At 40.3% G+C, this 13,878-nt stretch overlaps 1 protein-coding gene across 1 annotated transcript in view; it reads right to left on the bottom strand.

The window, feature by feature from the left end:
• LOC308400861 (LHFPL tetraspan subfamily member 6 protein) overlaps nt 1-13,878 on the bottom strand; it is a 47,618-nt gene that overhangs the window by 13,083 nt on the left and 20,657 nt on the right. The window lies entirely within an intron of this gene.

Genomic DNA, 13,878 nt, shown 5'->3' on the forward strand with positions numbered 1-13,878 from the left:
AGGAGAACAACACGGTGCAGAAAATGTGCACAAGCTGAAAATGGGCTGTGCTAAATACGTAGCAAGTAACTTTCAAAAGAGAACATCCTGTGGATGCGTGCGGAGAATGAGCTTTTCACACAAGGGCGTAGATATTTTCTGTATGTCTCACCCTTTCCACTGACAAACCCATGGCTCTCTGCAAGCGTAACAATGTCTCCTCTGATCTCATACTGCAAATTGGATATCATTCCCCCTCCTTTTGGCTAAGATGAGAGTGCAAGTAGGAGGTATGGAAAAAGAAAGAAAGAAAAGAATTTCAGCAGCATCCAAGAGAAATTTCTCCTTTTTATTTTCCAAATGCTACTCATTTAGTTTTCCTTAAATGCAATGCATACTTTAACCTTTCTCTTAAATGTAGTCACCTCTGTGCTAAAGCTAGTGTGTAAAATCCTGAAAATTATATTCATATTGTATATCTTAGAAACCCTACCATTCCTGGATCACTTGACTTCTACTGTTATCAATTTGCTGCCTTATTCCCCCCCCAAACAAAGTCCAAAGAAAGATTAGCTTTTGAGCTATCTAGCAATATTTTAATGACTTATTATCACTATGAAGCTTGGTGGCAGGGTGGTGACAGTAAGCTACTTTGCTTGCACATGACACAGATGGAATCAAAGACAACTCTCAGGCTATTCTGGGCAACAGTTTTTCAGCCCTCTTTCAAATCAATTTTCAGTAATTAAAAGAAAGACGAAGAATGTGCTAAATAACATGCATCTATGGCAAAGTGTTGAAGAAATGATCTGCATGGCAGCCTGGAATCTCTGTAAGTCATAGCTTTTCCATCAAGAGTCAAATGAAGAAGAAAATGTATGTTGAGCACAACAGAGCCAAAGGCGATGAAAATCCTCCTCAGGGTAGGATCTACTTTATAGGGTCCTGTGTAGCTGTTTTAACTGGGTCATATCTGATGTGTCGAGTAGCTCCCTCCTCCCACTGACAGAGCCTTACAGAAAAGCATAATGGTGTGCCATGTGTCCGAAAGCCGGCATATACCTACAGCACTGCGTTCCTTTCTTAATTACCCTTTATAATGAGCAAAAAGCATGCTAGCACAAGGCCTTCTAGGGAGAGGCAAATGAAAGACATTGCAATCTACGCTGTAATATTCATGTTAATAGCATCCAAATATGCAATGAATGTTTTAGTATCCTCCATGCAGACACTGCCAGATATCAAAATGCCTTTGACAGTACTGGGTCTCATCATGTGAGCTGCTCCATACCGCAAACACAAAGAGCCTCCTTTCAAAAGACAATGCAACACTTCAGGGATCAAGGAAAAACTGACTCCCAATGCCAAGTGTAGCTACAAAGTACTCCACAGCCTGTGTTTAAAATCCCGGCCCACTACATTCACGCTGCCTTCTGGGACACACACCAGGCTAGCTCACCACCAGGGATTTAGTTGGATTGAGATTAAGCAGCCTTACTCTGCTCTCTAAAATCAAATATTCCCTAAACTAACAGGTCACTCTCGCTTCCAGGGTTTCATTGTGTGGGTGTGATGTGAAAACCATTCAGCAAGAGCGGGCTCTCTTAGGACCTGGGGCCAATTCTAAAGCCTTGAACATGTGTATGGATATCACCAGAACATAGATAACATATACATATATATATATATAAAAATGTAGTAAACAATTTCTGAAGGTAAATAAGGCTTTATACTGAGAAAAGAAAAAATGTTTCATAACTACATACTGTCTCTTAATGTCTATTTTCAGTCCGCATGCTAAGCTAAGCTAACTATGAGATGATGGAAGTTTTGCATTTCCCATCCCCACATACTAACAACTTCAAAAGTCAAACATTTTTTTTAGTGTCTTACTTATTTACAACCACCCATCCATTCTCTTCTGCTTATCCAATTCAGATCACATGTGGAAATTACTTTTAAAAGAAATAACTTCTTATGCATTAATGGTGAATGGTTATATGATAAAGCTCGAGTGGCTCCTCTTTCATGTTCTGCCGTACTGTTGACATTTAAGAGCCCTTGAGGAAGAGAATAGCAGAAATGAGAGCACATTATGCAACATGTCAAGTAGTCTGTGAGCAATACAAAAGGGCAAATGGAGAGCCAGAGATCAGATTATATGTGCTCATATAATCATGTGTGCTCATGACATTTTGTATGATACTGAATTGGTATTGTGATCCTATAATCTTATAATATCTGGTTTATCCTGTCCACTCAAGGATGAAAAGCTTTCTGCCACAGTGACTTTACAGATTGAAACCAAACAGATGTCAAGAAAAGGCTACTGGTTCTATTTCAGGTGAAGTTTTACCATTACAATACTTTATATTGCTATGCCATCCATGACAGTGCAGTAAGTACTGAGGTAAAATGAAGCTAATGCTCTTACATTGTAGGAGACTGTGCTGATGAAATTATAGCTTCCTTGTGAACTCTTGTATTTTGGGCAGTGCTGTTAGACTCACAAATGATATAATATCATCTGAAAAAAGTCCAGTTTCTCGACACTGAGCGGTTGGAAAAGCGACATCACAGAGAAACTTGTTTGAGTCACTTTGGTCTTAAAATCTCAGATGCGGTAAAGCATGATGAAATATACAGAGCCCCTGAAGTCGTTTCCAAAACTAGTGATTATTTTTTTCCTTCTTCATTAGACTACTAGCTAAATGTGATGACTTAATTCCTGTTTTGACATGCACTTAAATTCCATGTTCATCTTGATAAACAGTTTCTAATTTGTCAGTTAAGCCCTTAGGCAGAATAAATCAAAAACATTTAAGGTAAATAAATAAAAGCGTCTGGATGAGAATGAACTCCGACAAATTAAAACCCAAAGGGTTGGGCGATAGCGGGTGGACTGAAAATGAAGCACTTTATATGGGTAATTATAGAAAATACAGACAACAACCACAAATATGTGAAATGGCATTGCTTTGCTTAGTGCCGCATACATTTAGGAAAAAGCGAAAAGCCACACTCTAACGCAGGATGATAAATGGATAGGTTATTTATCATATTTTTAAAGGAAAATGAAAAGGTGGTATACTGGTCAAGTTTGTTTTTACTATGCCCCAGACAATAAAGACCTAACACCTCTATTACACTTGTGCCTCCCACAACCATATGGCTTCAATCTGCAGCAGGCATTCATGCCATAAGAGCAGTGGATCATATGAATCCACACATTATAGCAAGGCCACAAGGACGAATGAAAATCAATAGTTCCCTGGGACTTTCCAATACTGCCTTTCACTGAGGAAATATATATATATATATATATATATATATATATATATATATATATATATATATATATATATATATATATGCGCAGTAAGATGTGGGAACAATGGTCTTTAAGCATGGTTGGTTTGCTCCACTACTCATGGTGTTTTTAATTTTCCACTATCCCACTGCCTTCTGCTTAATTAACTCTGGACTAACAGCAGTGTATGCCTGGGTATCGTATAACTTGGCAGACAGACCTCTCAGTTTCTCTTAAAGAAACAACATTAGGAAGACAATGCAAAGCAAAGCTAGACTTCAATTTCTCAAAATTCGTTATTTCTAACTCACTTAAATGGTTTCACAACACCTTGAAATTTAATAGTAAAGTCTAAGATTGTAGTTAAAACAAACAAAAAAGCCTGTGGATGCATAAAAAAAAAATCAATTTTGACCAAAGTGAACAAACTTGGACTCAACTGAAGGAATGAAATGCAAAAATTCAGTCAGCTGCCACTTCACATATACATTAAATTGAACTAAATTACTAAATACATTTAGTAAGATTAAAGTTTCAGTTCCACAAATGTTCCACAATAGAAGTGAAGCACAATGACATGGCATCCAGAAGTAATAGAAGTACAGGACAGATTGCTACTCACAGTGTTAAATTACAGTTGGAAAGCGTTAAATTACACCAATATCTCAAATTGTGAATACAATTATCAGCAATCTTTCTGAATTATATATATATTATATTAAGTTACTTTCCAACCCATGGTGTATTAGTTCTGTACAAACAGAGTTATAAAATTCCATTTTTTAAGATCTATCTGTATTCATGAACATGAACCAGTATCTTCAGAAGCTTAAATTGGAAGATAAAACTCGGGTCCGCTACACTGATGATGTATTAGAGAGCTGCTTTGTGGAAATAAAACTATGAAATTTCACAGCAAAATTAACTTTGCGTCATTATAAAGCTCTCAGCGATGAGGCTCTCGCCTCCATAATGTCATGCATCCACAAAGGCTCACTGTCAATAGAACTCGGGTCACAAAACATCCCCTGATTGATTCAGTCTGAGTGTCTTTGGATCAAAGAGGGGCTTGTTCCTACTCACAAATTATGACTGATTTGTCCTAGATCATAGGTTACTGCATGTGCACAGTCATCATTTTCTTTTTTTTGTCTTGAATGTTTATTACTGTAACCCTGTTATGGCAGCTTGACTGTGACTGAATAGGCTGCTAAGGGCTGTTGAGAATGTACCACAGGACATTTCAGAGCTAGTCACTCTGATTGATTGAGCCGTAAAGAGTTTGTCCATGGGGTTAACAGGACCCGGACAAAAGATTAAGAGTCTGTTGAGTGTTGATTAATGGTCGAGGATATAACCTCTGGCCAGTGGTGCTGAAAGATTTATATAAACAGGGTCTCAGCAGCAAAATATTTTACACACACTGAATTGGAGTAATCTAAAGTCGGCGAGAACAAAACAATTACAGGATATCCGCAGGACATGAGCTAAATCAAAACAGAATTGTCACAACTCTGTAATCGGACAAACAAGTGTATTATTAACTGACAGAAGAGGTAGAACAAAAGCAAGCTAGGAAATAGGATGAACCATAAAATAGAACTGAAATGGAACAGCCTCACTTTCATTTTTCGTTTTCTAAGTGAGAAGGAATGTGATGACGGGGGGAGAAAAATTTCCTCTGCATATTTATACAGGACGTTGTCTGTGTCAAGCCCTGCCCCACCCCCTGGACTTGGACTGCCTGATTAGCATTCAGAGAATTCATTAAGACACAATCGCTGGTCTATGGGAACATGGGAATTCTTGATGGAGGAGAGGTTGAGTTCAGCCCGCTGGGTAACTTACTACAGAGAAAAACACCCCATCCCCCCAAACCTGAAGGTCACCACGTCCTTACTCTGCTACTGATCTGATGGATCAGAGACACACAGCCAATGCGGAGGAGGGGGATTGTCTTAAGATCTTTATTTGCACACGCTCTGTTGTTTCCAGCATCCGAAAAATGTGCACTAACTCTGCCTGAGAAAAAGGCATGACTAAACGCTAGTCTGACTTTTGCCTTGACTACCCCCAAAGGCAATCTCCCACAGTCCATCAGTTCCATGTTATAAAAGTGTTTCCCTTGTAAGCTATAAAAAAAAATATAAATAAAATCGGACTTTTATGCTCGCACACCATCCATCCTTCAAAGTTTTACCCCCACCCCAATTTCCCCAACTATTAAAATCAATGTAAAGATGAATGAACCGCAGAAACCAAGGGGACATTGGGTAGACAAATTCTTCCGGCTGCGCCAATGGGTCATACATTAGGAAGGCGAGCTTTGGTTGCAACCCAGTGATGAATCATTCCTCAGGGAAGTACTACACACTTCAACCCGTTTAATAAAAAACACCAAAAAAGTGTCCCGCATGAAAGCTTCACAATAATAAATCACAAGCGATGCATGCAGCGACGCTGCACAAATCCAGCAGTTTGGCTTTGGTCTCCGCTCACTGCTGGACTGTCATTCTGCTATTTCTTTCATCCCGCTGTGGTTGCTTTGATTTGCAGCACAAATATGAATCTTTTTGTCGTTACCTCCTTCCTCAGAAAATGATTTCAAATTATAAAGGAATTATCCAGCAGAGGGACAAATACTTCCCTGGGGTTTAATATCACAATTTATGCTTAAGTGTTTCTCTTGAAGTGGTCTCTTGATGGCTGATTAAATTTTAAGCATGCATTAGTTTTAAGGGTTTCACAGTAAAATTAATTACCAGTATACCAGTATGGGGGGTAAAACGAAGAACTGTTGTAAAAGTCCACAACAAATACCCCTAAGAGACATTTGTGCCACATCCTCAAGCCTCCTTCTTTCCTTTTTTTTACCACTACATGGAAGAAAGACTTTGATCATCCACTGCATCTCACTCAGAAAAAGAAGATGAAAACAGAGTCGGGGCATAAGAGTTGGGGTTTTTCACACGAGGGAATGCAGAGCGGTAGGAAAATGAGGTGAACAGCAGCCACAAAAAGAGAGCAGAAAACCTCCAGCAGCTGCAGCACCCTCGACAGGAAACTAAGCTGCTGAAGCAAGTGTCAAACAAAACAAATTGCTTAAACCCCTGTGACACGTTGCGAGGTCTCATGACAAGAGTGGAAATTAAGTTGCCACAGACAGAGAATGCCAAGGCTAGATCACCAATATGAAGAATAATGCTGACTCTGATGGCAGTGGTGAGGTGTGTGCATTAGTGTGCTTACGAGGTATCGCTTCACACATGAGAATTAATTCATAAATCACTAGACATGTGGCTCCTTTGTCCAACAAGGGATTGGAATTCTTTTATGCACCATGTTCTGTTTTTTGTAATGGAGCCAAAGCTAAAATAGACTTCCTCTCAGCAGGGACTAGAGTATTCTGTCTCAAAAGATCCCTTCTTCTCTCAGAACCCAGGCATGGCTGACACGAATGTGACAGCACGAGTGAGTCAACATACCCAGGCAGTGCACTTTCATTTAGGAAGGAGGGAGCGCTTCAAAGTTCAGCTTATGGAGTAAAGAAAGAATAAAGAACAATGAAGAGCAGTATGTGCTGGCTAAAAAGGCACTTTGAGATGGAGAGAAACTGAAATGGCAGCAACAAAAGAAACAATTTATACATTCGAGTTCATGTCAAGAAGAAGAGAAAAAGTATTTAATGCCCCTCAGGTGACTCATTTATTAATACAGCCGTAATTCACTTTTTGTAGATGAGGTTTGGTTTTCAGTGTTCTTCACTATGTTCATCGTCCGTGGCGAATCCCTTCATGGAAAAACTTTGCTGAACTACAGAGTCTATAGAAAGGCAAAGGGTAAGAATGAGCCATTACTCACACTAGAGCTAAAAAGGCACAAATGCAAGAAGACGTAAAAAAATACCAAGGTTGATGTATGGGATATATTTCAGTGAAAACTGCAACAAAGAAATGAGTGTGTTCCCATGAGTGTGTGTGACTAAGATCAGGAGCATGTTGCAAAGGTTTAAGGTACCCATTACTGCTGAGTATAGCAGCAATGGGATTAGTGGTACCCGGAGGGCACAGATGGCACCGAAATCCTCCGAGCCGTTCTGAAAAGGTCACACAAAATACAGGAGAGACCCCCCCCACCTACTCACCCAACCATTCACTGCTGCTAACAGATTCCTCGGGCAGGATTGTGCTCGGGCTTTTAGTCTCTCATCAATCCTCTGAATGCTCCACAATCATTCTTTTCAAGTGCGGAACAGAAATGCCTTTAAAATGTCAAACGACAACAGACCTGAGTTGCAGTGTCATTGATGATATCGTGGCGAGGGCTGAATTCAATGAGAAACATGTGGCACTATAGAGGAAAACAGGTTTATCAAAGCTCTTTTGTTGAAATGTTTAATAAGACATGAAATGCAAGAAAGAAAGGACAGACGCAGAGAGATGTATAAAAAGAAATCAGTTCCAATAAATATGAATTGAGCTGATGGGCAGCTTTTAATCCCATTTGAAGGGCATTTTTGACCCCTTCATTTCTCATTTTCTCATTCATTTGTCTCTGTCATGGTGAATGTAGTCATGTTAGGTCTGCAGAAAGGAGGTTTGCATTCCTCCTCTGTTGTGCATTTCCTGCCACCATACGGCTGCACTGTCCCCAGGTGCCGGCTTGTTCGCCAGGACCATATGGCAAGGCCAGCAAAGCAGGTAGTGAGCTCCAAGACCCTACCAGTGTCACCAGTTTTCATGTTTTCTCCAAAAATACAAATATAGAATAATGAGTTAAAATATACAGACTAAGACATATGGACCACACCATGGCACGGATGTGATGTGGCTTCCAACATTAAACCTCACGAAAGTAAGGAAGGTAAGAACCTCTGTAAATCACTACAATTTATTTGATACCTTAGCACTAAGGCTGGGTTTCAATTATTATTCAATTTTAGCTTGAATAACGCGATATCGACAGAGATGGGCAGTAAGGTTTGGAGTCTTCTCTCACCCCCGTTCTCTGCGGCCTGCTGGAGCGGGGGGGCTAGGAGGAGTTGGCCGTCCGACTGCGGTCTGGAGTGTGGGGCCTCCCTGCTGCTGCGGAGTCGGGGCGGTCTGCCTCTCCCCACCGCAGGGAAAAGGGTAACACCACCTGGGTCTGGGTGCAGTTCCCCCCTCCAGGGGCAAGGGTACCTAGACCCGGTTCGTAGAGTACGCTTGGGGAGTGTGATCGTGTGTACAGCGTCTCTTTATGTCTGTCTCCACGTTGGTTGAGTGTGGAGTAAGTGCATATGAGAGCATGAGGGGGGGAATGGATGTTTGTATCTGTGTGTGCCTGTATGTCTGTGTCTATATGTCAGGTTGGGTGTCAGGCGCCACCTCTCTGGGACATCTCAGGCCCTCCAAGGTTTGGAGGCCTATCTCCACCCACCACCACTTCCCCTGCCAGTGGCAGACTGCCTCAGGTGTCGGTGCATTGGTGGTTCTTTGTGTCTGGGGGTGGGCGTCCGGGTACACACCGGCTCACTCCTTGGCGGCCGCTTATCGGGGCCTGGAACCTGGGGCTCGCTCGGGCCACTTCGGAGGTGGGGTGCCCCCGGCCTCTCGGCCTGGGGCTCGGTCACTCAGGCACAGCTGGCTGCCGGCGGAGCTCACGGGCGCGTCACTGCAACTCCCCCTGGCTTCTGCTCCGCGGCTGCTGAGTGAGCCCTCATCTGGGGCTCTCCTCAGCTCTTACTGGGACAGTGGCGCGGCTGCCCCTCTGTTGGTCTTCCTTGGTCTCTTGTGTTCTGGGGGCCTCTGGATGTCTGGAGTTTTGATCTCCTCCATACCTGCTTCATACCCTGGAGGACGGGGCTGTGGCTCCCCACACTCCCTAGCAGATCGTTACATGGAGAAACCTTTGGAATGCAAGCATGCTGATCCACACAGGTATGCACACAGGTGTACACACGGGTATTCACAGACGCGGACTACAGCTTTCTTGGCTGCTGCCTCAAAGCACATTGTGCGCTGTCTATCTTGCGTGCTGCACAATATCGTTTATTACTTAGTATCTACTGATATTTACTGCTAGCTAGTTTATTGTGATGGTGCCGTTTTTTTTATTATGTTGCTCTTTGTTGTTTGCTTTCTCTTCTGTTTTTTTTCTCCATACAGGTGACCCAGGTGTTTTTTTTTTTTTTGTTGTTGTTGTTTTTTTTTTCTCTTTCTTCCCCCCCTTCTCACCGTCTCTTCTCCCCTTTGGTTTTCTTTCTCTCCCTCTCTTTCTTTCATTCTTTCTCCCTGTCCTATCCCCCAGTCATGTCTGTCCCATTTGTAGGAACTGAAAATAAAATAAATTCATAATTATAATAAAGGTCAATCAAATGGACCAATATGGCAAGGCCATGATGATCCACTTAGTAAAATAAATCCGCTTGGCATCTTTCTTTGCCTTAAGACAACAATTCTGATGGCTAAAGATCCAAACGGGACACAAAAAGAAAAAAAAAAAAAAGAGATGGGCAGTAACGCATTACTTGTAACGCGTTACTGTAATCTGATTACTTTTTCAAGTAATGAGTAAAGTAAGGGATTACTATTGCAAAAACGGTAATTAGATTACCGTTACTTTCCCGTAGGAACGCTGCGTTACTGCGTTACTAAAACCGTGATTTTTTGCGAGAATGTCTCATGACAGTAAGCGAGTGCACCGTTAGTGACAACAGCTGTGTGCAGATCAACAATGGATCACATATCGATTGTGGGAGAGAGTATGAGCGTGCAGCGTTTAAAGCGTGGAAGTACTGACCTTACTTTGAGTTTGATTCCATAAAAAGTGACAAAAACATTAGTGTCCGTTGTGCGTGGGAAGAAAACTTCTTTTTGCAGCGAAAAAAACCCCTAAACTTCCGAGCAAGCACTGAGTGCGCAACGACGTAATGGGAAATTCACAGAGAAACTCGCGGATTCTTCCACTGACCGCTGCGGCACACCTGCACCAGGGTAAACCTCTGCCTACCGCAGTCCTGCTTTGCAGGTGAAAATAGAGCAACAGGACCGCTGAGTCTTTGACTTTATTTATTTTCTGCTGTGTTTTACTTGCATCTATTTGAAAGAGTGAGTGTAAACACAAAAAATATTTTATTTTATGTGCTGGAATGTGTAGAAAATAGGTTTAAATGTTAAACTAATTTATTCAAGTCAGAATGTTGCATATAATTAAATTTTTGCTTGATGCATAAAGTTAAAAGATTAAAACTGATAAAACAAGTTAAAAAAAGAGACTTTTCCATTTGATTACATTTTGTATGATGGATTATGTAGAAAAAGTAGAATTGGGCTGAAAGATCTATCGCTTTATCACCTATTCAGGTTGTAAATCGTGTTTTTAAAAAGTAACTAAGTAACTAAGTAACTAAGTAATTAATTACTTTTGAAAATAAGTAATCAGTAAAGTAACGGGATTACTTTTTTGGGGAAGTAATCAGTAATTAGTTACTGATTACTTTTTTCAAGTAACTTGACCAACACTGGATATCGATTCATTAAATCCTGAATCACTTTTTAAATATAAATGTATTTGCCAGAATCTCAGGTTAAAGCTTTCGTTTCAACAACCACCAAACAGCTAAAACAGCAAACGAGAGCAGATAAACGGATTCAACACAAAGACGTAAACACAAAGCGCAAACCCAACGCAACAGAATCTGTAAGATGTTGAAAGCCGACACCTCACAGATTCTGATGCAGCAGGTTTTGTCACTATCTGACCAAAATTGACTGAAAAGAAGATCAAAACTACGCTTCACATTTGATAAATATCGTCATTAATTCCCTCTTACCTTTGCTGTTTTGCTTCCACCATGATAAAAACCACACTTCCTCCACAGCCCTCTCTCTCTCTCTCTCTCTCTCTCTCTCCTCTCAGTGCACTTCAAGAACATTTTCCAATCTCAAATATCAGTTTTCTGTCTTGTCTTATTACGCACCAGTCTATTGTTGTGTACAGCGCTGTCAGCCGCTGTTTTTTTTAATTAAAAAATGACCTGAGACAAGAAAGCCCAATTTCTGCTGTTCAAAACCGAAGAAATGTAAACTTTTTAAAACTATACCAAACTGCAAAATGCTTAGCTGTGTCTCTAATAAAACCTCTGTAACTTTGCTCTGCTTGACTTCAGTTTTTGATCTACTGCAGAATATTTTTAAGGCAGTTATCTGCTACAAAAAGCCAGGCCAGGAAAATCTCTTTCATGTGTTTCTGTGCTTTATCCTTAGTTACTTTGGCACAAAGGCGCCTGCTGTGATGCTTACACCTGATAAATGATCAGAATTATAATATTTCTGACTGTCTGAGGCAAAATTTCCCCAATTCGATTCAGTTCTAATCAAATCGGGACCTTGTGAATCGGAATCAAATCGATTATAGAAATCAGTGACGATACCCAGCTCTACTTAGCACAGACAATTTAAACGAAACTTTCTAAAATGATCCTAAGAAATGCGCGGTACTGTGCAAGAGTCCTCATTTCTTCTGACTTTCTTATAAGTAGTCCTGAGCAATAGCCTTCCAGACTTTCTAAAGGTCTTTTCAAGTTTTTTCTTTCGACATTACCTGCTTTTTGCTTATTTTTAGTCTGGTACCTGACTATTTTCAAAGAAGTATTTGTTTTGTTTTTAAACCACTTCTCACTGACCTATGACTCATTCAAGTATAAAAAGGCAACTAACTCATAAGACCCTGATAAGCCAAAGATGTGTCTACACATAACAGGTCATTTAAACTCAATATAAAAACAATTCTTAATTGTAATTTTAGGGACTTTGTTACTAGCAGCCTGTCACAAAAAATGCCAAATATTATTTTTGCATCGACAATGTGATTCCCAAAGAGCTATTAGCATTTGGTATATCTTGGAATACTGTGTAATGTGTCCTTTAACAACTTTTGGGGAAACTGGACAAGTGGAGGGCAAAAGAATAAGAATCACGGCTAAAAAACTATCTAGAGCAGATGAACAGTATCTGAAAGACATGTGCTCAAAAAACAGGGAAAAATCCAACAAAGACCTGACACAGGAGCTGAGAGACTCATGTGGCTCTTCAGTTAATCTTCTGTTCACCAAAGCCTCATTAGAAATGGTCTAAATGGAATGCAGGCTGCCAGGGGAAAAAGGCTAAAGTATGCTAAATTACACATGAACTGAACTGAAAATCAGTGGCAGCAGGTGAGTGATGAGTCCAAACTTAAAATGTTTTGTTAAAATGATCACCAGTATGTACAGAATTGGGGCTTCTCATAATTGATGGAATTATGAATGCAGAAAAGTACCATCGTATTTTGATGGAACATGCAGTGCCATCTGGAAAGCATCTGATTGGCAAAAGCTTCTTCTTTTTTTTTTTACCATTAAAATGATCCCAAAAACGCTGCCAATGTAGTAAAAGCATACCTGGATAGAAACACACAAAGGGACAGCCCACAGTCCAAACCTCAACATTACTGAAGCAGTGTGGGATCATGTTGACAAAGAATAGAAGAAAAGGCAACAACATCCAAAGAAGAGCTCCAAGAACCCCAGAGAATTATTTCTAAAGACTACTTAAAGAAATTACAAGAACGATTGCCTTTCAGGTTGGGTTGAAGAATACAACAACAACAACTTTATTTATATAGCACATTTAAGACCGAAGGTGCACCAAAGTGCTTCATAAAAAGGTTATAACATAACAGATATATGACCATAACAGAGTACAAATAAGCTAACAAATGAGAAACACTGGTTAAACAAAAATACAGATTAAATAAGAAATAGTAGAGTAGAGTAGAGTATTCATAAATATTACGTGGTACATCAATAGAAGATAAATAGGGGTGGCCATACCAAGATTTGTACAAACTACCTTATACCTTATGTACTGTATACACTGCATACACTTTTTATGCATTTTTCCACATTTCAATAAATGGCTACACCTATTCTCCTTATATAAAAAAATGAGGACTGGATCGAGACTTTTGCACGGCACTATATGCATCTTTTCATTCATTTCATACCAATTAAGTATCGGGGCAGCTTAGTAAAGTGAGATCATAAATCAGGTCTTACTTAAAGGCAAAACAAATAAGGGACTGCAGCTGCCTCTCTCGTGTCTGACCAGTTTTTGTGGGTAATTTATGAAAAGTGCTGACAAAAACTGCCGCATATTTTTCCAGTTGAAGATGGAAATCTGATTGAAAGATTAACGACAGCCAAATGAGTGGTATTTTCATCCAGTCAAGGGCAGGAAGACTATATAATGTAACATGAGTGAAGGAGAGATCTGTCAGTCAAGTATTGTGCAGCTTGGTTGAAATTCTTGCCAGGCCACAACGAGCAAAGTGAAACTTGCGGCTTGGCAGTGCGACCAGACCATTTATTCCAAAGGACAGAAATTACAAGGTGCGGTGCAAAAGTATTTTGGTCAGTACATATTGAACTGCTCGACTAAAACTCTTTTTGCACTTCACCCTGGCAACACAACACATACACTTGTCCGTCAGCTCCTTAGCTTAGAAGTTTGGGAGGAGCACCAACATCAGACATCCCCGGTTAACATTTTCCACCGGTTGTGTTTTGT

The sequence above is a fragment of the Rhamphochromis sp. 'chilingali' genome, assembly GCF_963969265.1.
Source record: "Rhamphochromis sp. 'chilingali' genome assembly, chromosome: 8".
Lineage (NCBI taxonomy): Eukaryota > Metazoa > Chordata > Actinopteri > Cichliformes > Cichlidae > Rhamphochromis > Rhamphochromis sp. 'chilingali'.